We start from the raw sequence: 26434 nt of genomic DNA, 5'->3' as shown, positions 1-26434 counted from the left end.
GATTGGAAGAATCAACATTGTGAAAATGAGTATACTACCCAAAGCAATCTACAGATTCAATGCAATCCCTATCAAATTACCAATGGCATTTTTTACGGAGCTAGAACAAATCATCTTAAAATTTGTATGGAGACACAAAAGACCCCGAATAGCCAAAGCAGTCTTGAGGGAAAAAAATGGAGCTGGAGGAATCAGGCTCCCTGACTTCAGACTATACTACAAAGCTACAGTAATCAAGACAATATGACACTGGCACAAAAACAGAAACATAGATCAATGGAACAAGATAGAAAGCCCAGAGATTAACCCACGCACCTATGGTCAACTAATCTATGACAAAGGAGGCAAAGATATACAATGGAGAAAAGACAGTCTCTTCAATAAGTGGTGCTGGGAAAACTGGACAGCTACATGTAAAAGAATGAAATTAGAATACTCCCTAACACCATACACAAAAATAAACTCAAAATGGATTAGAGACCTAAATATAAGACTGGACACTATAAAACTCTTAGAGGAAAACATAGGAAGGACACTCTTTGACATAAATCACAGCAAGATCTTTTTTGATCCACCTCCTAGAGTAATGGAAATAAAAACAAAAATAAACAAATGGGACCTAATGAAACTTCAAAGCTTTTGCACAGCAAAGGAAACCATAAACAAGACGAAAAGACAACCCTCAGAATGGGAGAAAATATTTGCAAACGAATCAACGGACAAAGGATTAATCTCCAAAATATATAAACAGCTCATTCAGCTCAATATTAAAGAAACAAACACCCCAATCCAAAAATGGTCAGAAGACCTAAATAGACATTTCTCCAAAGAAGACATACAGACGGCCACGAAGCACATGAAAAGATGCTCAACATCACTAATTATTAGAGAAATGCAAATCAAAACTACAATGAGGTATCACCTCACTCCTGTTAGAATGGGCATCATCAGAAAATCTACAAACAACAAATGCTGGAGAGGGTGTGGAGAAAAGAGAACCCTCTTGCACTGTTGGTGGGAATGTAAATTGATACAGCCACTATGGAGAACAATATGGAGGTTCCTTAAAAAACTAAAAATAGAATTACCATATGACCCAGCAATCCCACTACTGGGCATATACCCAGAGAAAACCATAATTCAAAAAGACACATGCACCCGAATGTTCATTGCAGCACTATTTACAATAGCCAGGTCATGGAAGCAACCTAAATGCCCATCAACAGACGAATGGATAAAGAAGATGTGGTACATATATACAATGGAATATTACTCAGCCGTAAAAAGGAACGAAATTGAGTCATTTGTTGAGAAGTGGATGGATCTAGAGACTGTCATACAGAGTGAAGTAAGTCAGAAAGAGAAAAACAAATATCATATATTAATGCATGTATGTGGAACCTAGAAAAATGGTACAGATGAGCCGGTTTGCAGGGCAGAAGTTGAGACACAGATGTAGAGAATGGACATATGGACACCAAGGGGAGAAAACCGCGGTGGGGTCGGGATGGTGGTGTGCTGAATTGGGCGATTGGGCTTGACATGTATACACTGATGTGTATAAAATTGATGCCTAATAAGAACCTGCAGTATAAAAAAACAAACAAACAAAACAACTAAAAAAATAAATAAATAAATAATGGACAAGATAGTCCTGGTCCTTATAGAGTTTATCATCAGAATTAGAAGAGAGATTACTGAACAAGTAATTACAATAAATACTGTAGAAACAACTTGAGTTTTGTAAATAGATGATTCTTTTAAAACATAAAATTCTGCTATCATTTCTTATTGTTGTTGTTATTTCTTTTTGTATGATTTCTCTCCCTCCATCTGCCAACTGTCTTTGAAATTACATTAGTAATATAGGACAACAACACAAAGGAAAGACACCTTTCTTTTTTTTTACTTAATTCACTACAAGATATGAAAGGAAATGTTTGTTCACAGGAAGACAGACTTACTTTTTCTAAATTCCCCCTTTTCCTTATGTATTAGAAGCCATGACTGACAGTGACCAAGAAGGCCTTCCTGTTCGCCTCAGTCAGACTAAACTATAGACGGGCTTCTTCCTGACTCTAGGCCTCTGACTTCCCTTCTCTTAGAGCATTTACTTCAGAAAACTTGTAACTATAAATTCTTTTTCTGCCCTTTGAGATGTAAATCTTGGTAAAAACCTTCTTGTCAGATTTCAGTCCAGGAGCATCTCTCTCAAAGGAACTATCCTTTTGAAATGTAATCATCAAGAAGGTGGTGCCCCTGTCTCCCAGGTTCTATGGGAGGGTAGGAGCCAACTTCTCTGGGTATCTTGCTCCGAGTTGTAAAACTACCTCCTGTCAAGAAGACAGTTCTTTTTCCTTTTTTTTTTTTTTGGAGGAGCTGGCAATTAGCAAATTAGCAGACACAGATGGCCTTTGATCCTTTACCATCCCAGTGCTTAAAAACTCTCCAGCCCTTTGTTTCAGACAGCTCAGACTGAGTTCTGGCCTCTCAATCTTATTGCAATAGCCTTGAATAAAGTGTTCCTTGACTCTTTAACTTTGTTTGCTACTTTTGCTTTGATGGTGGATTCAGAAGAGTCACAGAATATGATGTAAACAAATATTCCACCAGTAAAAAAGAAGACATGATATAAGGCCTTCTTTTCACTTTTCAGAAAGTGAAAAAGAAGAATGTCTTGTACCTGGAAAGAAAAACATTTAAAGTAGTTGAAAATAATTTGAGAAAATTTTAATTCAATTATATTGTTGTTAAAAATAAAGAGAAAGTTATTGGTGCTCCACTTTCCACTAGGAGCGCTGGTAGAAAGTTGTTTTATTGAGTGTCTCTGTGTCACCATGGGGTGAAATGGCAATGTGCTATATTCAGCAGACATTTGACCTTTGACCTTTGAACTGTATGGGTCCACTTGTATGCAGACTTTTTTCATTAAATGCATTTTGTAGTACTACCCTATCCGGGGTTGACTGAATCTGTAGATGCAGAACAACAGACATGATGGAACTAGGATTTGGAGGACTAATGTATACTGAGGACCAAGTGTAAGTTATAAGCAGATTCTCAGTTGCACAGACAATTCCCCTAACCTCTTCATTGTTCAATGGTTAACTTAATACACAGAGAGGGTGCATGAAACAGTTAACCCTCATGCGTATTACTACCGCCACAGAGTCAAACTTATCCGTTCTAACAGAAGAGATCTTTTAAAAGTCTTATCCTTCTCTCAAGAGATCCAAGTTGGTACTTGAGAACCAGCATGTTGGCTAGGGATTCACCAGTGAATGGGACAAGGGAATTTGCTGAGTGGGTAAAGTGTTATCAAGGCCTGATCTTTGGGGGGCAATAGTGACATAACCCTGATTTACCTTCCTGCTTTGTATAAACAGAAAATGTAAAACAAATCACACTGACCCTAATGCTTTAGCAAAATGATACTGAAACTCAGGAACTCCAATTATCGGAGGAAGTGACATTGAATTGGAGTCCCAACTATTGGTGTTGTGCAGGTAAAGGGGATGTCATAGCCATGTTTGCTTTTAACCGGCTAACTACATCTGCACTGTAGAGAATAGATAGGTACATATCAAAGTAGAAGAAAGATCATTTAGGGAAGTCAGAAGTGGAGGGTCATACAGTAATGCATATTTGGAATAGTTTATGTGGAGAAAGGGAGAAAAGACAGCTTAGGGAATGTAGTAAGGTTATTATAGCAAGATGGGTGGAGAAATCTGGTAAATATAAATGATATTCACAAGACTCAGTGGCTGATTTTATTGAGCTTATGAATGTAAGGTAAGACTCAAAAATAAGTTTCAGGTTCCTGGCATGAGCAACCCAGAAAGTAAAGTTCATGTTATTCACTGAAATAAGGAACACTGGAGATAGTTTTAATCATGTTCATATTGAAGAACCTGCAAGGCATTTAAGTTGATGCTCATTAGGCATTTGGTTATATGAGTGTGTATTTAAGAAGATATTTAATTGGAAATTAGATATTGGTACTGCTGAAGCCTGAAAAATCAATCAAATTACACAAAAGTAAATTTAAAATGAGACATAAATGAGGATAAAGAAAATATTAATGCTTAAGGACAGAAAATAGGAACATGTATATAAGATAATAAAGCAATGCCAGAGATATAAAAGGAAAAGCAATATAGTGTCATGGAAGCCAAGGGGAGTGTTTCATGAAGAATAGAGTGGCCAAGGGTATCCATATTTTCAATAAATCAAGTAGGACAAAAATGATGAGTCAATTGACTTTAAATATGAAGAATTTAACTATGAAGAATTTATGTGAGGTGTCATTTAAAGGAGTTTTATTTCAATAGTGGGTAAGTCAGAGATTAATCAACTCCAGAGTGGATGTAAAAAGTGATGAAATAGTTTGTGGTAAACTCATTCAAGAAGAATAGCTTTGCAGCTTAGAAGCTGAAGTTACTAGATGCAATGGATAAGTATCAAATGAATTTAGAGGAGGATATCAGACACTTGAGCACACTTTAAAAATGGAATGAATAACTACTTGGAGATAAGGATTGGGAAGATGATTGAGAGAGTGCAGTTTCTGATAGCCTGATGCCTACTGGATCAGGAATACAAGACAACTTAAATCACCTTGGAGATTTTACAGTCACTTGACCCAGTGAAAAAGGAGAAATGTAGGAATAACTGAGCATAAAGAAATCTTTGCTCTCAGCTTGGATGGCTGGAGGTTGAGAACATTCTCAATTTATGGCTTCTACTTTCTTTGTGGCTTGTGAGACAACATCATAGAGAAAAGGGATGGTGAGAGAGGAGGATTGCTCTATTGTGAAACCTAGGTACATTTGAAATAGCTCATGTGGGCAAAGGCAGTGAACACTGCCTATGGAATGTAGTAAGGCTGTTGGCCATTATTACTCTACTATGGTTTATGGTTTTTAAAGAAGAACCTATGCACATGTTCACTCCAATTTTTGAAAGTTAAATAACCAGGATTTTTTCAAAGCACAACGCTAAACGTGAGGATACCAGAATCTGTATATTTTGTTATGAGCCAAGGATTTCCAGGGAAAATATGAAGTAAAAATTAACACCAGGCACTGCCCCTCAATTCACTTATGTATTGAAAATAGTTGAACATTTGAGAGGTGATAAAATTGGAGAAGACTAAAGGATCTAATATAACGTTAGGTTTTATAAGATGACGTTTGATCCAAGCTGGTATAAGGTCATGGTAACTGTGACCTTGTGTATGTTAAAAACTAAGATTATAGAAAAAAGTATATTCTTTTGCCTAATACTTGTCCTGGGGTCCCAGATGGCCACAGTCGTTGGAGGAAATGTGAAAACAACCACATCTCTTCCAATTATCTCATGATTTTTTTTATGCTTCTCTGATTCCAGTTAAGCTCAATAATTCAAAATGTAAAATAATGAACTATACAGTTGGCATATCTAAATAGGGGTATTTAAATATTTCTTCAGGATACCAAATAGTAATGAATATTAGCTATGCCCCAGAGAAGTTCTGGAAATACGATCATGCCGTGTAAACACACACCTTCCAATGAACTCCCATTAAAATAAATAAAATAAAATAAGATAGATCAATTTAATAGAAAGACAGAATCTCAGATATTATTCCATCTGCAATAAATAAGCACTATGGAGGCCTCTAGCTACATGGGGCTTTTCAGTGCTATAACTGTAGCTAGTCTCAATTGACATATATTGTAAATGTAAAATACATACTAGATTTTGAACAATACTATGAAATTAAATATAAAATATCCTTTTAATAGTTTTAATATCGATTATATAGTTAAATAATAATTTTGATATATAGGGTTAAATAAAATATATTATCAATATCACATTTCTTTTTATTTTTTTAAATATGAATACTAGAAAATTTACATATGCAGCTCACACATATTGGACAATGTGCCTAAAGTATCACCTTGTTAATCTGTTTTTTTTTACAAAGTATTAGTCTTTCTCAAATGTTGGGGGAATTCTAAATAAATTTTATCACTGCAAAAGTTGGAGTTCCATCTAGATAACTAGATGGGGCTAGCAGAAAGGGAATAACAGGGCTACTTTGCAAGCCAATGGTCCACTTTCCAAAAAGAATGATAAAGAACTAGACTAGATAGGGAATGAGAACATTGGTGACTTTGCCAGATGTAACTATCTAAATAACATTCTCGAGCTTTAGAATCAATCATCCATTGACTTCATCAAATAAGTTTTCTCATTGTGTTTAAAACTATTTTTAAAGCAATAACCCAGGAAGTAGAATCTAATCTGGAGAGTCCAACTGATATACTTCTGCTACAAATAACCAGATGTATGTATGTATATTTGTATTTATAAAGAGAGAGAGATCAGGCTTACTCATCACTTATAAGACAGGTAACTTATACTAAGTTCTCTTTATACATAATTTAATTTAATCTTCAATTAAAACTTTTTTTTTTTATTAAAGAAGCCAGTTCATTTTAGCAGTAATATGATCAATGGGGAAGCAGCTATGTTATATTGGCACAGTTAGAAATAAGACACAGGACTGTGCTGGAGAAGCAGTAAGAATCTACGGATGTTCCAGCCACTTTAAAAATCACCTCAAAGAAGAGTGCCTGGCACATCGTAGATACAAAACTAATTAACTTTGGATTTATTTGTTAAATGAAATGATCGCACATTTGAGCATTGAGATGATGTCCAAAAAGTGACTCTTTTTGGAAATGCATTTTCAGATAGGTATCCATCATGGATGTTTGCAGTCTTGCTGATGAAATGTCTCCCCAGGAAAAAAAAATGTAGAAAATATATTAAAGTAATTTTAGTAGTGACAAATTATGTTGATTCAACTGAAAATTTTAGAAGGTTATGATTAGGGATCATTATTTTAACTGATTTGAATTGACTAACAGACATGAAATCTCATGGTAAAGCCAAGCATTTCAGCATTCAGCCACCCCCTTTAGACTGCTGAGTATATTTGATAACTTCAGATTTGACAGTGAGAATCGAGACTTGCACTTCATTATTTCAAAGCTACTAGAGATATTCTGATAAATCCTGATCTCCTGACTGCAAAATTAGAGGAGTTAAATGAGACAGAATTAATGGCTTTATATAGATTTTAAGCCTTTGAAACATCTTTCGTCTCAACTCAATATCTTGTATCTCAAATTCCACTATGTCAATTATCAAGATATTTGAAATACCTGATACCTGCTGGCATTACCTTCAAGCCAGGTGGAGTATATGAATGAGTGAATTAACTTTTTGAGTGTATTAATATATTTATAATGTATAAATAAACACAGTATTTCTGTATATTTTAACTTAAACGTCTCTACTCTGAATGCCAAGAGTTAAAAAGTACAGTAAATGGTGACCAATTTTGACTAAAACTTGATACAGTACCATTTAATAATAATGTTTAGAAACATTGTGGCCTGAAATAAATTGATGATACTTTAAAAAGCTATGTAAGAGGGAAAAATCTATATACCTCTCTATATGCATATATGCATGAACACCTAAGATGCTTGGAAAATTGCGAGGACTGGTATAGCACTAAAATGCCCACTCTGTTCTAAATAGCATCAGTGATTCACAGTATTGCTTCCAGAATGACAATCAAACTTATCACATAACATAGGCATCCTCAGTCTGTAAGTAATAAAGTTCATTTAGTTTAAAAAAAAAATGCCAAAATTTTTCAGACCCAGAAACCATAGTGTGTACACCATCATAAATACAGTATCCTATGTCTGAGTAACTCTGCCCTTGGCATCTACGTAGACATAAAGACTAGGCTGTATGCTTGAGGTAAACCTCAATTCAGAAAATCCATCAGATTTTATAACTGTGCATAACCAACACTGATTTTCCTGGTGCCTCTGAACCCCATCAATATTCGTTGCTTTTTACTCAATAAACAGTCCTGAGCAGGAAGTTCCAGTGCTTGATCTGGTACATACACTTCAGCCAGATTTTAACTTATTAGATAGACTACAATATCTTGAATTATATGTTACAAGGAGAATTGACCAAGGCAAATATTCAGACATCCCCAAAGGCCACACCAGTTTTTAATGCTTTCCTTCAAATACTGAGCCAAAAGTTAGGTCATGTGGGAATGACTTAATTGAATAGAGAAAAACCACTAAAAATGTTCTTCTATTTATCAGGCAATTTTTGAGGACACATTTAAAATTAGTGTTTTCTACTTTTATATTATGAAATATATTAAGTACATAGATATAGTTATCATAGCATAATCATTAAAGCAATCGTTCGTGTGGAGTCAGTTAAGTGATTGGACCAATTTGAAATTTATTCCAGTCTTCCTCATAAGTAAGGAAGATGGTAGTATCTAATTTCTTATGAAGACTGACATTCGCTCTCTTTCTCATTTTCCAATTATATTTTCAGTGAATGAATTTTACAAATACTTTATGATTTACTGACGTTTAACAAATTAGATTTGTAATTGTTGATTTTTCCGATATCTAAAATAAAATTTTTGGTGTAGACATTATTATCTTTAATTTATAGATTAAAAAAACTGAGAAATTTTTATAGATTAAAAAATTTATAGATTAAAAAAATTGAGAAATTGAGTGTCATATTGCATAGAGCAAGCAAGTTGTGAAGTCAATTTACTGCTTTGCCCTAATTCTATGGCTTTTTTCATTCAGATATGCTACCTCCTTAGGGGAAAATAATATCAAAATTTGGGAGAACATAGTCCCAATCTTTTAGAACATACATAATTGCTGAAAACAAATAAAGTTTAAATTCAGAAAACAAAAATAAGTGTTATACAAGCATAGGGACTACATATAATTTAGCTTTATATGCTCAACACTGAGCTCAGTATAGTACAGACATTTAAAGTTATTTTTTATCCCACCTGATAAATAAATGTATTATACTTCACACAGTTAAAAAAGAAAGTGTGTATCCATGACCTGAATTGATTCTTGCAATAACCCTGACAACAAAAGTTCTTAAGGTCTGACTTTCTAGGTGAAGAAAGTGGGTCTAGGCAGTGAGTGACTTCTATAAGATGAGGATCGTTTTCTTTCTTCTTTGAGATTCAACTTGTGCTAATATTTACAGATTCTAACTTAATTCTTAAATTTTATTTAAAATGTATACTTCTATGTTAAATAAATAATGTGATAACTTTACAAAAGAGATTTATTTTGTTGTGTGAAGATGCTTTGGTTTAGGAGATGCAAATTTTTAAAAAAATTACATGCTTTTCTGAAATTTGGGTGCAGAAATGTTCGATATTGTGTTTAAGATAAACTCTGGAGACACATATGACTGTATACTCTTCATCATTTTCAGAATACTATCATCATTTTCAGAATACTATCATCATTTTCAGAATACTATCTTAGAATTTTTTTTTTTATAGTAGGTCTTTGCTGGTTGTTTATTTTAAATAGAGCCATGTGTACAAACTCCCGATCTTATAATTTTATTAAATTTGATTCACATAAATTTCCCCAATCTATTATGCAAAGTTGCTCCTTAAGTGCCAGCGTAGAACAATATAACAGGATTCAGAATGTTCTTGCCCCTACTAATGAATATGTAGCCTAAGTCATCATTTACAATTGCTATTATTTTATTTGTCATGTGGATTTCTTCCACGTGGAAATTTTCCCAGTGATATGGTATATGTATTCACTCTTGAAAATTACCTAGATGATCAAGTTCACATAATTTGTTTAAGGTTATTTAAGTGAAAGCAAATAAGGCTTGGGTTTCAAACCCCGTGCTAGGATTCCTGACAGTCTCATCAAATCTACTAGGAAGAGTCCTATCAAATTATTCACAGTGTGCCTCATTATTTTCAAGGTCATTCATGCTTATCTAACAGGCATGCTTCCTGACAACAGACCAATCAGATATATGAGAATGAAAACAAGAAAAGAGCTCCAACAGATGTTTTAGATACAATCATTGATCCCAAATGTAAAACACTTTCCATGCATAAAATGTGGCACTGATCCAATACCTCCTCTGGTGAGCTCTAAAGTTGGTTAATCACACTAATTAGGTTCCACTTGATGACATTCATTTATGATCACCATCATGAGCACAATCATAAGAAGAATTTTCTACAGCTCATTAATGAATGTGTGTGTCATCACATCTTAGGAGGTTTTATTATTACCTTATATTCTTTTGGTTTGATGAAGTATTCCTTCTACTGAAAGAAGACCTTTCAAGAATACCTATGCTGCAAGCTAAGATGTTTTTAAACTATCATTAGTGTCTCACAAATTTTCTTCTGTTCCAAAATAACAATTTGATTTCCTAGGTAACAACATATTTTTCTTCTTTTTCTTCTTTGGTGTTTCCCTTAGGCCTGCTACTAAAAAAACATACTTCCATATTAAGGATGATTTCTTAATGACAACAGTGAATGTTTATATTTTCTAATGGTGATATAGACAATATGATATGCATCAGATCCCCTGGAGAAATTTTAAAACATACATACAGATGCCTTGTTTAACATGACTAGAAACGGGCCTTTGAGGATCTGTGTAGTTCTTAAAAATTCAAAATATGAGTAACCTCCCATATAATGATATGACCTGGCATCTTGTCTGTCTTGCTGTTTGCTGAATTTAGTAATTCCAGAAGTACCTGTTTTATGCTTTCTCTGTTCTGTGTGCTTGGGATATTTCAGACAATGATCTGCTCTCAGGGAGCTTAAATTATAATAGAAAAAGACATAAAAACATAAAACACAATAAGCAAATCATACAAAATACTGCAATATATGTGATCCTCTCTTCAGAAAATATATAGCATTAAAAAATTAGCAATAACAAACTTGCACAATTTTCACTGGCACATCTACACATACAACTTATTATGAAGCACTTTGCCTATATTGGACGCATGCAAAATTTTATACATATGGAATTCTATATCACATTAACAATCTATATCACAGTTTACAAGCTCAGATATTTTTTGTGCACACACATACAATCATAAAATCTTGTACTAAAATTTAATAATAAAAGTATTAAGGTATTGTGATACACATAGAGAAATTGAATTATTTCTCCTAGCATGAAATTAAAAAAAAAAACCAACTCTGCAGAATTGGATTAACAAGTGCCACCCTGAAGTTACAATCCTGATCCTTCAAATAGCTATACATGTATGTCATGTTTAATTAATGACCCGACTTTACAGATTGCATCGTCATTTGCTGAGCTCTAGGGCAATCCTTTAAGACAAGTACCTTTTGAGTTTGTTCCTCCCTAGTGTTTTTTAAGCTTAATTAGTAGTTTGAACCCATGTTGAAAGTATCAAGGGGTATATGGGAATTTTGAGTAAACCTATCTCCTGGCAGCAAATAAAATACCACAAATTGGAAAGTTTTGTTAAGGTAAACCTCATAATGAAGGATAATAAAATGAATTCTAGAAAATGGTACAACATTATCAAAAGTAAAAGACTTGAGAGCATTTTTGTGATCATGTTTTTTAGAATTGCTAAAGTATGGAATACAACGAATAAGAGATGAAAGAAGAGGCAATGTTCAGATCATGAAGAATTTCTACACCCTACAAAGCAGGTTTTTTTTTTTTCTTTAAGTGCTGAAATAGAAAATCATTCAATATGCTGAACAAGTCTACAGCTTTTGGACTTTAATGCTGTAAAGCTCTTCCTGGTGGCATGTAACAATTAGAATTGTAATGGTTGGCTACAGTGGTGTTAAGTAGTTCTAAACCTCATCCACAGCTGTAGATTCCTATGCAGAAAGGGAAGAGATAGGTTTCTTATAAGTCTCTCCTTTGTGATAAGATGGTGGGATAGAGTAGCGTTCTCAAAATGTTGCCTGCAGATCTTTGGGAGTTCCACTAGACATGTTCAGGTATTCTGTTGGGTCAAAACTAATTCAAAATGCTGTTACTTTGTCCATTTGACTCTCATGCTATCCATTGAGTTTCCCAGAGACTACATTACATGGGTTGACATTATTACTCTGGCAGGTAGTAGAATGTGTACTTGGGTACCAGCTTTTTTGTATTTAAATTTTTTATGTTTTAATATATATTATGTTATCTACTGATCTTGCATCAATTTTGTTCTCAGTACTCCTTTTTATATATTAAAATATTGAGGATCCCAAAATAATTGAGAACAATTAGAATAGAAGATTGTAATTGCTAGACCAGTAGATAAAGAAATAGGGATAGATGGATACATAGATAGAATTTGTTTTCTTCCCTATGTGCATAGCCATCCCATCTTCTGGTAACAGAAACTCTAGCCTGTAGTTTAAATAGGCATACTGTTACCAAGTCCAAGCTCGCACTGTGCAACTGGCCAATAAATCAAGAGAAGAGGTGTTGAGGCAAGGAAAAGCGACTTTATTTGGAAAGTCAGCAGACCGAGAAGATGGTGGACTAGTGTCCCAAGGAAACATCTTGCCTGGGTTTCGATGCTAGTTTCTTTTATAGAACAAAGAGGGGGAGGTGAGGAGGCAAAGTATAAAAAGGCCATAAGTCATTGCAAATATTTCCTTGGTTCTGGAGAGGATGTGTTAATTTCTCCTTTCCTGTAGCCATTCATAGGTGGATCTGGTCAGAATGTTTCCTGTGAGCTAAACAAAGGTATTTTAGCTTAAGGCTCAGGCATGGGAAGCAGGGTTCCCGGACATGAATCATTATGTATACTTTAAGCTACAGGCAACATCATTTTAGTGATTAACTTGTAGCAAAAGCAATAGAATACAAAGATTAAAGAAAAAGACACAGATACAATATGGAGTGAGATTTGTTCTTCCCTATTACAATACCTCATACTCTCCTGCCATAAAGTGGAGCATTTGGCCCTGCCTAGCAGATCAGAGAGCAGCCGATTCCTGACCATACAATGGTTTAAGTTTGGGATCTGACTCAAGCTAGGCCTACCAAAGCCCTTTATCAGAATTTGCTACTGCTGTTGGAAAGGCCTGTGTTCCAGAATCTGTGACAAATATGTGTGTCTGAACAAACAGACAAGAAACTTGCTGTAAGATAGAGACATCCTTACTGAGAAAGAAACTAACAAATCGGAAGATCCGGCTCAGAGATGAAGAGGTTAGAACTCAGGTGTCATGATTTGAACTCCTACAATCATATTCACCAAATCTATAAATTAAAGAAAAGTGTATCATTTGTTTGTTTAAACTACTCTGAGTTAGATTTGAATTACTTGTGAATAAAATAACCCTGATAAATATAACTTGATTATTTAAATATTATAGATATTTGGATATTTTATTTTTGAACACGTAATGCTCAGCAAACTTCACACATTAAGATCAATTAATTTCTCAAACTACTCTGTTTAATGTCAAATTAATATCCTGATTTAAAAAAATAAGCAAACTGAGTCATACAGTCATAGAGTAGGTCATTTTCTGCATAGTCACATTAAAACACAGGATTTTCTCTAGAAACCTTGGTCTTCTTCACTGGCTGAAATTCCTTCTGATCTTGCAGCGGCAGCACTTAGCGGTGGCTTGAGGTGAGATCTTAGCTCTCTGCCCAGGAATTGGACCTGGGTAGCCTGAATGAAAACCAGGAATCCTAGCCGCTAGTGCACCAGGGGCTAGAGGATAGAAGAACAATTCCCCTGGCCCTTGCCCCCGTTGAAAAATGCATTTCTCAAGGAGGCAACAACTGTAAAAAGTTTATTATTAGAGACACAACACAATAAGTGGGAGAGCACACAGAGAAACGGTTTAGTTAAGACAGAAGCAAGGCAGAGATGCACACCCAGAGAGAAAGGGTGCCGGCATCCTCCCTAATGAGGAGGAGCACAGGAAATGAGTGGTTAGATCATTTACATAGGGCAGTTCTTCCGGGTCTTTGTTTACCTTTGGCCAATTATCTGGTTTCTTTTTCCATGCCTGACCTGCCCTAGGACGCTCCCAACATGCACGCGCAACTTTTTTTCCAAGATGGATTCCAGCCCAGAGGCCTATAAGTGGCCTTGGCATCACCTATTATGGGCTGGTACCCCCTCCTTTTTGACCCCCAAGGAGCCTTTCTGCTCGTGTGCAATGTCTCCCTTGCCCCAAGGATGGGAAATATGTGACCTCTTGATCTTTTACTCCAACAGGGTTTAGCCCCCTGCCATGACTGTTATCCTAAAGTGTCCTCAGGAGACAAAGCCTGTCTATTTACCCTGTTTCTGTTGTAATTTCTATTTCGAAGAGCAAACAGGAGGCAGGTTGTAAATATCTAACCTGGAGCCCACCTATCTCCTGTCTCAGGAAATGCAAACAGGAGGCTAGTTGTAAGTGTCCAGCCTGAAGCCCATCTTTTTCTTCCCCCAAGAAATATAAACAGGAGGCCAGTTGTAAATGCCTAGACTGGAGCCAATCTATCTCCTGCCTCACTTCCATTTCATACATTAAATTATGGAAAATAAAATTTAATAAATAGAGTATAAAGTGTTGGGAATACATCTAAAGCCTCCTTGTTTATGCAGCACTGAGAATATTCTGCTGCAAAGGTCATGTATTCAATTCATTTTCCAAGTTCAGAGCATGTGAATCTGGTTGTTTTCTACAAGAAGACATCACAGTCAGTATCATGTAACTTTGTTTAAGACTTAAAGGAGAATTATAAATCTCATCCCGGTGTGTCTAGGAAGAGAATGAAAGTAGTCATTTTCTGAGCAAGTAAGTTCAAATGATCCCATAAAAATTATTATTAAGTTTTTTCCTTAAAGATGCAAACACCTTTTTTGCCTCTGATCTAAATTTTTTTTCACAATAGATGTAATCTCAGGGCAGTATTTGTGTTATTTCCATCTCTGGGTATAGAGAAGGAAAACAATGGCTTAACCTACTTTTCCTTCAGCAGGGAAGAAAATGACAACATTCTCAACAGAGGCTACCCTCTAAGAAAGAATATTTGACTGGTTCCAAAAGATTCACGGAAATGGTTTTTCTAAGAAGTCCCACAATTAAACTTTCACGTCGAATATCATCAACAATATGCTGTAAGCATTTACTCCACTCTAATTCAGCGGTTTTCGGTTTCCCCTCTAATTTCTTAAAAATATCAGCAATAATTTTCCTATAAATCCATGACTAGTTCAGTCATGCTTAAATGGAGGGGGTAGGTCAAGGGAGGCAACTGGGCAGACCACTTGAAATTCAAACTCTCCTGTGTTTTTGTAAACATCCAGAGGGACACAATTAATGTGACTTCAATACTAGTTGTACTATTGATTTGATTTATTTAGCAAATGTATTTATTTGCCTTTATTCAAGAGAATTTCTACTTCTGAGAAATAATGTCAAATGAATAAATTTATAATATATGAGCATTTGATTACTTAAGAGCAAATGGAGGCCAGGGTTAATATGAGGAAAGTCAGTTGCTCAGAGGAATATGTGTCTTTTTTAATGGCGTTAACCAGGAGGAATAAAAGCAACATCCAAACCCAGAAAAATGTTCTTTTTGGCCTCAACATTTAGGCTGCCAACCAGCTTCCCAATTACTTCCAACTGAGGTAGTGACATCTGTCTGCCAGAAATGTACAAAAACAATCACGTTTCTTTATCTGAATGCCTGTCAGGATGAAATGGTCATTAAGGAAAGCTGTCTACCCTTCATCCCATGATCCAGGATTGTGTGCACATCTTAGAAACCAGTGTGCAACTCAGTGTGAATCATGAGTCCTGATTGAGATTCTCTTCTAATCCTCTAAATTTATTCAATTTTATTCAAATTCCAAAATGAAACAAATTTCCTTTTTAAAAATTTATTTACTGGAGTACAGTTGATTTACAGTGATGTGTTAATTTCTGCTGTACAGCAAAGTGACTCAGTTATACACACATATATATTCTTTTTCATATTCTTTTCCATTATGGTTTACCACAGGATATTGAATATATCGATGGTTCCCTGTGCAATACAGTAGGACCTTGTTGTTTATCAATTCTAGATATAATGAAACAAATTTCCTTTCTGTGTGTGTGGTGGGGGGTGAAGGAGGGGTGACAAAGTACAGAATTCATTTGTGCACTATCATTTTACATATGTGCCTCTTGAGTTTATTTCTTTATTTCATTTATTAACTTGTTAATTTAATGAATACTTGAGTGCCTACTATTTGCAAGGCATGGCTCCAGTTCCTATGGATAGAGATGAAAGTACAAGAGATAATAGAACTTTACTCATAGAGCTAACTAGCTATTTTCAGCCATACTTATTTTAGGTTGTGAATTCTATGTCCTTAAAGAATTCATTAGAGGAAGAAGAATTTTGAAATCGAGATTTTCATTTTTGATTTACCACAGACATTTTCTTCTCATTGTTTTTGCCAAGTCATTTAAGTTTTCCAGAGCCAAAATATACAAAACTTACAATCAAGCACTATTTTTCTTTATACTCAGAACTATTTAAATCCAGTCAATAAAGAGACAAAATAAGTATTTGTTTTGAATGGATTAAAAAAATGACAAAGCACAGGTGTAGCGTTAAGCATGCATATATATCAAATGATAGGTTTTCTGTCTTGCAATGCTTCAGAATCACCTGAGTATCTGACTTTTAAAAAGCTCCTTAGAAAATTCCAATCTGCAGCAAAAATTGAGAACTGCTAAAAACTTTCAGCGTCTATGGGGATATGCAGAATGTAACATACAGTTAGAGACTTTTGCAACATGGAAACAATAATATGTCCAAGAAAAATCATTAAATTGAGGAAAGAAAAAGGAAATTTGTGGGAAAGTGCTGCTATAGTCATCTTTTTCAGGTGGTATTCAGCTCATAGTGTCCAAAATAAATACACAGTGTTTACAGGCAGTTCTCAGCACTGGCTCTCAAATTTGTTTATATGTTAGATTACCTAGGCTTTAAACATGACTGATATCTTTATCTTACCCTCTAAGATTCTGAATTAATTATTCTGGGATAGAGCTTAGGCATCAGTCATTTAAAGCTCTGCTCAGGTGATTTCTTTTTACATTCTAAACCACAGAATTTGATAACAGTGACTACAAAAATTAGCGTGCATTTCAAATAAGTGTTGTTAGCAGAAATAGGTAGACATCTGGATCCATAAGTCAATGCTTACAAAGTGGATTTATAATAAATCATCACTTCAGGTAAAAATACTGGGACATTAAAATTCTTAAAATAAGACATGGATTTTTCCTACATTCTTACATTTGAAAAGGCAATTTGAGCACAACTATAAACATATATACATACATATTAATATTTACAAATTATTAACAAATAAGTCCTGAAAGCTTTAAAATTATAAGATCAAGAAATTTATTTTAAAATTATTGAAGAGAGATTGCTTTACCATTGACACCCAGGATTCTCTAAACAACAATCATTTCCTGATAGGATTAAGTTATTACACTAAAATTTGTTTTATGCAATGGATTAGCTGCATTAGTCCACACTTTACATGTTGTGATTATGCAAAATTAATTGATAATTTTTTATATAATCATGAGTTATCTTCTGCATAATCATATCATCTTCATGTGTTAGACAGAAAATGAACAGCCATCTATCTAGTTCTTCAACCAATACAATAATTATCTATCTGTGGCAGGTCACCATTTCATCTGTTTAACTTCAAAAGGAATTATTCATGCAAAAAATACAGTGTTTTGTTTTAATAGTATAAATGATGAAGTCAGTATATTTTATGAAATTAATCACAAATAAAGTAGATTGGCAAACCATGATCCAAAATTATGTGGTCATGCTTACCACACATGATTTTTATAAGTGTGACTTGTGAGAAAAACATATATCGATAAATAGCTATAAAATGTGTATATGTATAATTTATTCTCTTCCATGCATAATCTAACTACAGAGAAAAGGAGATACAAATTAAAATAGAAAATTCATCACATATGATGAACACATAAGAATCTCCTTCCATCTGGGTTTTTCTGAAAAGGAAGAATTTTTAAAGTTATGAATGCTTTAATAACACGATAGGAATACTTATATGGTTTATCCTCTTGCAATAAAATCATACTTCAGCAGTCTCAAGTTCTGCCTATTGCCAAAGTTAGAAGGATCTTATAATTTTTTTAGAATAATGCTTTATAGAATTACCTTTGCAAATATTTATCTTGGTTTTGCAACGTGGAGTTTCAGTTTTAGAACCTACCTTCTGATCCTGCACCTTGAAATTCAGTTTGTTGCGAAAATAGTGAGCTGACTGGCTAAAGACGACTTTCTACACTGTACACTCCAACCACACAGTTCTGAATTTTTATTTTTATTTTTCCTCATGCCATGAGAGAGTTCATTCTGAATGAGACTAGTAAACATACTTCCTCAGGTATCAAACTGGAAAAAAAAAATGGAAAGAAAGAAACATTCTCAAATTTGATTACATTTTATTCTCAACAGTCTGGTTGGAAGTTTCATTGCTTGCCTATACCAATGGTAGCTGAGGGCTGTGTTTGCTGGCTGGGCTAGGGAAGAAGGGAATCATCTCCACTGTCCTAAGCAAGTGGACACATGTCTTGAGAGGGTGCTGTTACTCACTACTACACATGCATGTTGTTAACCCTCATGTACTCTTGGCTTATTTCCCACAAACCAAATCTCTGTTAAGGAACACACTGTACACTCTTATATCAGATATCTGGTGATATCTCTGCAAAAGTCCATGTCGAGACCCCACAATCTGCCATAGAGTTTTCATATTTCAAAAAAAAAAATAGTAGTCATTTTAAGAAGTAGTTCTTTCTTACACAGATGGAGAGAAGCTTCTTCCCTCTCACCTAGTTTCTGAAGCTCACATTCTGGCAGAACCCTACTGGAATCCTAAACAGAGGAGCTCTGAATATAGAAAACCTGGAGCTGAAATTCATCAGGCCTGTCTCTTCCCATGTAAGAAACAAATTTGTGCAACTCACCCTGTCTAAGGCTAACATTGACCCAATGATGCAGTTTTCTGAGACTTCGATCTACAGTCAGGTGTGCTTTATTTCCTAGACCTGTTTTGCATTGGGTGTGGGTGGGAGAGAGAGAAATAGAACTAGAGCAAGAATGAATGCTTTAACCTTGTAAATATCTCAAAAGTGAATCTAATGGAAAATCAGTTTTCTGATTCTTTATCACATGGGTACACCTTTTGGTCTATAAAATACATCAAGTGTCTTTGAGTTGATTAAAGATTATATCTAACACTTTCTATCTTCATTCTTACAATATGCATTTACAGCATCATATTATGTTTTTTCTAATCTGAAATTGCTTTCATTTTTCATTCAGTCAGTCCTCAAATGCCATCAACAGCATCAAGCAGACATATGTGCACATAATAGACTCGTCCCTGAATTCTCAGTTCACGTTCTCTTAACCTACAGGCCGTGTTCTCTTAAGACATGATTATGGAGTGGTATCCCTCAGATCAAAGAAATAAATGTTCACGAGATTTCCCAGGTACGATCAGCTAATCATTTATTTTTCTACACTGATCATCTCAAAAGGGACAGGGATTTCTTATGGTACTTATGGCTGAGTCATAAGTATTGGAAAACCCAGAAATATATTTTAAGAAAAAATTTCTTGCTTTCCACATGCAGTTTTTCAGGTCACAGCCATAAAATTAGCAGAGGCTTTCTCTTCGATATCTTAGTTCAACCCCATTGGATTACATAAAAATAACTTCTACAGAGTTGATGCTATAAGTGTATCAATTTTACCTTAACTGACATGGGAGTTTTTGGCATTCAGAAATATATCGTAAATGCATGGCATAAAGAGCAAACTCTCAAATAGGGAATACAATTTAACCATTATTTTTTTTAAAAATTCTCTACCCAATTTGTAAAAATGGAAGCTAAGTAGAGGAAATATGAAAGAAAATAGTCTTTTCTTAACAAGTATAATTTACTGACATTCTCCACTGAATAAAAAAAATATTCACAGAAAATATACTGATTTAACAGGTAGGGTGAAAGGCTTATCAGGAGTAAATCTGTTATCTAGCTATCTATCCCATCTTTATTTATCTGTCAATATATTTTATTCATGTTTTTAATAGTATAGTTTATGTCCTCTTTTGGGGGTACTTCTGAGTTAAAGGAAGGGTAATGAAAGAACTTGATCATTGATAGATGTTGTCACTTTTACAGATGGTCAACTTATTAAATCAATTATTAATTTTAATGTTTGGTAGACAATCCCAAGTCTGCATAATTATACACTCATGGTCATAATAAACACACACACATATACACTCATGGATAATGTTGAAGTACATAAAATTATATCTAGTCATCTACTGAGTTTTTTTTAACTGAGATGTTTAATATTTACTTTTTATATCCTCAATGTGTAACTGGGTGTGGGTGGTTTTTTTCTCTCATAATCCTATTTCGTATGAGATTGGCTCTGTTAGGAAGAATACTCACCTCTTCAGCTCAATGAAATTTATTTTTATTATTAGTTTGACTTTGTTCTTTTACTTAAACTGGCAAATCTCTCTTCATGGAGCCTGTTGACCTCCTCTCTTAAGTTTCTCAACCCCCAGAACATTACCCAAATATCACCTTTGTTACCTTTTTAATGAAACATAATACATCCTGTTATTTAAAATAAAAACTGCCCTCTCTCTTCTTATGCTCAAACCTCTTTCAGCTGTACTACTTCTTCTTCACCCTCTAACTTTTTATATAGTTTACTGATTTAGAGTGTCTATTGTTGTCTGACTACTCACGTTATTTCATAAGCTCCTTCAGAATAAGGTCCATTGTCTTTAGATGCATTGGAACAATTTCTGGCACCTAGCAGGCACTTCATAAATATCTGTTGAATGAATGAAAAAACATTGAGACTTTTATGTCTTTCCTCTATGAGTCAACTTTTCTCCTGTATTTCCTTTGCATTACGTTCCAAGTTTATCTTTTTGGCTTTTAGTTCCCTACTTCAGTCATCAGGTATAGCTCTTTTGATAACATTTTTCTATCATTGTTTGTTTCATGATTAAATATACAAAATGACATTGTTAGGTTCCTAGAATTCTATTTCTCATGACTGCTTTTCATTAGTATCGACATAGTACGCTTTCAAATCTCTCTGTTCATATGAATTATATTGATTTTAAGTGTGCTTCTGTTTTGCATATTACCTCATTATTTCTCTGGATTTACTTTTCTGCTTGCAGTGTTGTGTTTGTTTTTTGTTTATTTTTGTCTTTTACTTTATTCAAGTATTTCTTTAGTATTTGTTCATCTTTGTTACCTGTCCATATACAATGATGGGAAGTAGATGAACAGAGATAGAAACTATGGAAAATGTTTACAAGTCCACCTGAAGATTCAGGTTTGACAGTGAATATAGATTCTGCTGACAGCACGCCTAGGGGAAGAATGTGCAGCCAGGTAGAGTGTGCAAATTGCTACTGTCTACTTGACACTGTGCCTGCTCCCTGGGTGACTCCAAGAAACCTTGGATATTGATCCATTCTCTGGTGCCAAAAATCTCATTGTTCACCGTGAAGAACAAAAGAGAGCCCATTACTCAATGTTTAACACGTATGTAGAAAGTGTTCAATAAATATCTGTTGAATTAATTCTTCATGCTTTAATATCCCAAACATGAGTTGTCCAGCTACTGATATGACACCTTCCTGACCCTACAGTACTATCAGAGAGTTCTCTGAACTGACGTTTCTATAGATTCAAAAAGGAGCCTTTATCAGTTATTAACATTTTAACATTTATCGCTTAGGGCCAAATCAATTCACTTGGGTCTGGCTTTGCTCTACCAGAAATGATTTTTAAAATTAGCATCTAGAAAACCATAAAATGAGCTGTCATGAACCAAGATTAAATTTTTGTTTTGTGAGGGATCTAGTTAATCATTTAATAAATTATGTTCAGTAAAACATAACTTATGGAAATGTGAAATTCTCACAGGTGAACTTGTTTAATCATAAAAGTCATCAGAGTAAAACAATGGCAAGATCTTTTAAGCAAAGAAACTTTGTTTCCACTTAGGTTTTGATCCTACTCTTTGTTAAGGGAAAGTCTACCCTCAGTGTTACGATTTGAAGATTCTCTTTTTGTCAATGTTATTGTTGTTTCCTTGACTGGTTACTGCCACAGAACTGGGTTGTTACCATGTGTGTTAGTTTTCTAGAGGTGCTGTAACAAAGCACCACAAATTTGGTGACTTAAACAGCATAAATTTTTGGTCTCAGTGTTCAGGAGTTTAAAACTTCAAAATAAAATTGATATATTGGTTGTGATGCTTTCTTCTGAGAGCTATGAGGGAAGATTCTGTTCCAGGCCTCTCTCCTTGGTTTGGGACAGATGCCTTCTCCCTGTGTCTTCACATCAGCTTCTTTTATGCATGTCTGTCTCTGTGTCCAAATTTCCCCTTTTTGTAAAGATACCAGTGACATTGGATTAGGACCTACCTTAATGACCTCAGCTTAACTAATTATATCTGCAGAGACCAAATTTCCAACTAAGTTCACATTCTGAGATTCAAGGAGTCAGCACTTCAACATATGAATTTTGAGGGGATACAATGCAGCCTATAACACAAGTGAATGTATAAATCTCTAGTCCTCCAGTGCTTTGGAATGCAACTGTACCATCCTCCTAATCCCCTCATTTATGAGTAAAATACATTCTGGGCACATATTCAGCCTACATAAACATGAGGGTTGAGTTTTAACATTTTTGAAAGTTTCTGCGACTGGGTAAGTAAGTTACTTTTGGATGAAGTAACAGGAACCCTGTCGTGACTGTCTGTTTCAGCAATAGTCCCCAATCTAGCATTCTCTGGCAGTACAGTTGGTATTTTCCTCTAACATTTTGATTTCTGTGACTTATCTCTCAGTTGGTTCTGAACACAGAAGGGGAAGAAAGTATATGAATGTTATCAATCTAGAACTCAGTATCAATCATCTAACAAGTCAGGTTTTTTCCTTTATTTTCAATTGTTATTAAGTTTGTCCTACTTCCTATACAACATACATTAAGCCAGTGCTTATCAGACAGGGGTTAGTAAATAGTCTTTTATTTTTTATTTTTTCCTTTTTAATCACTTCCTACCATACACTCTGCCTCCTGAATTCACTTTCATTTAACTATACTTACATTTTATGATCTGTTTCTTCTGTCCTCTCTATGAGAAGCTCATTCACCTCATTGCTTTTGGTGAGAGAGTAATTACTAGCTGAGCACCACTAGGAAGATTCTCCTCCTAATAAGAAAAGACATCTTTTCTGAGAGTTGTAAGATGCTCGGGGAATTTAAGTGTTCAGTCCCAGATGAGTGCTATACCCTATGCCTCGCATCTTATGGGGAATCATGACATGTATTAGAATAGCAGTAGTTTTAATAGATCTTACCGTGAAGAAACCAATCTAATGTTGCTTAATCTAGAAGTTTACAAATATTTTTCACAGCAGGAGATTTTGTATGTTTATTTATTTGTCTGTTTGCCCCTAAAACGTTATCTTGTCCTACCTCAGGGATTTTGTTCTGACTTGTCCTGGCTTCATTCTTCATTGTAGTAGTTATCAATTTATTGTTACTTTTCTTTTAGTTTAGCAACCTTTCTCACTACTCTAAATTCTACAAGAGCAGAACATTACCTGTTGAGTTTTTTTGTTTTATCACCATTATTTAGGAATTTGTTTTCCTATAGCAAATATTGACATTAATGAATCAATCTTAAAGAATGAGTGTTTCATGGAGAATTCATTACCTAATGTTTCTCTGTCTTCTTTATTTTTATATTCTAAACTACTACTATATTGTATCTGATTCAGTATTTAAAACCATATTTCACACTATCCAAAGCTATCTTATAGAGAAAAGTCTATTTTCTATTTTATTTTCTATGCCTCCTTTTCTGCTGATACGTACAGTTATATCATACGTCTGAATAATAAAATCTACAGTTATAATAAGTCAGAAGTTTCCTATTACATAATGTATACTAAGAAAAATGATTAAGAATGCTTTCTGGCCAAATTTTTTATTGGTAATATTTCAAAATTAAAAGAAACTGTTTTTGCTTTTAGGTCTTTTTTTCCTCATTTCTTCTTTGCCAGTGCCATTTTAGAAAGTTCTAGCAGAAACTTCAGCCATTCTATTTCATGAACCTGGCCGACTTCTCATCCAGTCTGAACAAAATAATGATTTTCCAGATCAGATTAAGCTGCATTTTTAATAGTGGATGGTGGTCTTAAACCAGGAATGGGATTACTGGGCCATCTGTACATGTTATGAGGTCTGGCTCTACTCAAAACGTTGTCCTCTCTTGGTTTGCTTCTACAAGTCATATGCCAGACAGTTAAATGCCTTTCAGCTGAGCAATCTACAGGCCCTCTTTCCTATAAAATGTCTCACTTCATATCTGAGCACAACCAGTGCTTACTCCTCTCAGTTAAGACTCTGGTGTTGTTCTATAATACTATAGTTTCTGATAGAGTTTCTCCAGAAAATTCCATGCTTGTGCTAATCATAAAACTTTACTATTTCTACCTAGGAGAAAGGTAAATCTTGCAAGGCTTTCCTCTCTATGTATTTAATAACAACTCCTTTAAAAAAAATCTTGCTTTTCACAGAAGCATGAAAAGAGAGGTATTGAATATTTTGTAGATTGTTTTCAAAGTAAATGTCACTATATTTAAGGTGGTTACCAAGCCTCCTTCTTCCAACATTTTCCATAGTGCTTTTTTGCACATAAATACATTTCTATGTTTTTGTCCATTATAGATTCTAAAACTTCATGTCATAACAGGAGGGCAATTTGGATATAGAGGAGGAATGTGGTGCTCTGATTTGCTTCACAGAACTTTGTTTTACCTCATTTGGACAGATTTTGTTTTACTGTGCAAAACACTCTTCCATTATAGATTTTGTCCAGTTTACAAAAATAAATAGAAAAGAAAGAGTGATATATTTTCTTCTACTCAGAATAGAAAATTCAGCGGCTTTCATTTATCTTATCCTTACTAGAAGTTCCATTTTGAAAATTATTTTTCTGAGAAAGTCTGTGTGCTCTGAGCAAAGATAAATCAGTTCGATTTTAAAGTATTGAAGTTTTGATATGTTGTTTGCAAGATACTTTCTCATAATTAGTGTTACTTGAGATGGAATTTTAGCAGAAGTAAAGGTTAATACTGGATTAACTCTCTCAATTACTTTCTCATATATCTGCCTCTAAAATTCTTTTACATTGAAATATGCTCTGATGCGCATTTGCACAAGAGCTCTTTTCTGTCTTTCATCTGATTTCTGTTACCAACACTCTTAATAAATGCTCAGATCCTTGAGATCATATAAGGCAGTCTTTTCTGTGTATAATGTCTGTAATGCATTCTCGTTTTATATTTTGTAATGGGAGAAAAAAATGAGAGAGTTGGTATAAATTAGAAGATTGTAATTCATATGATTTGTGAGAAAGTAGCTCTGCTTAACAGAGAAACTTACAATATATTTGTAGATATAATAAGTTCTAAATCATAATATACAATATGCATCTGCTCAGGATGCCATAATAAAATATCACAGACTGGGTAGCTTAAACAACAGAAATTCTTTTCTCACAGTTCTGAAGGCTGGGAAGTCCAAGGTCAAGGTGCTGGCAAGGTAGATTTTATTCTTAAGCCTCTTCTCTTGGCTTGCAGGCAGGTACCAGCTTGCTCTGTGATCACATGACCTCTTCTTCTTCATGTGGGAGGCAAGAAAAAGCTCTTTGGTGTCTTTTCTTATAAAGACACTAATCCCATAGGACAAGGGCACTAACCTCATGACCTCATCTAACCCTCAGTACATTTCAAAGGCCCCATCTCCAAATACTATCACACTGGGGGTTAGGAGTTCAACATATGAATATTTGAGGAATACAAACATTCAGTCCATAACACACAATATCAACATTTTAGTAATTTATTAAGTCAGAGCTTAAGACCTTTATTTCCTGTAAGTTTTAATGAATGTTTGGTGAATGTGTGTGTCATCTGGATGTTTTGGAAAGCAGATATAGAAATGGAGTTAAGAGTCCACACAGTTTATCAGGGGTTAATTTCAGTGAGAGATAAAAGAAGGAAAGAGAACTTGGCAGGGAAATCCTTCCAACCAAGATACAGATCTCACACATGAAAAAGAGTGAAGTAAGAAAGATTGGGCAGATAGAATATCAGACTGCAATCTAGATCTGACACAGTTATTCCAACGGGGAGGTGTAGAGGAAAGATTGTCTGTCAAATGGGTCCTGCATTGGACAGAAATAGCTAGTCCATAGTACACTTACATTGTCACTTATTGGCTCAGGCTTTCTGAAAGAGCATGATCTCTTTTCAAAAGCTAAGGCAGATCCTGAAGACACTGAGGCTGCAGGCTGGCAGTTAACTGTACTACTTT

Source organism: Balaenoptera borealis (assembly GCF_965194805.1).
Source record: "Balaenoptera borealis genome assembly, chromosome: 2".
Taxonomy (NCBI): Eukaryota; Metazoa; Chordata; class Mammalia; order Artiodactyla; family Balaenopteridae; genus Balaenoptera; species Balaenoptera borealis.
The sequence above is the reverse complement of the archived record's forward strand: the minus strand, read 5'-3'. Positions refer to the sequence as shown.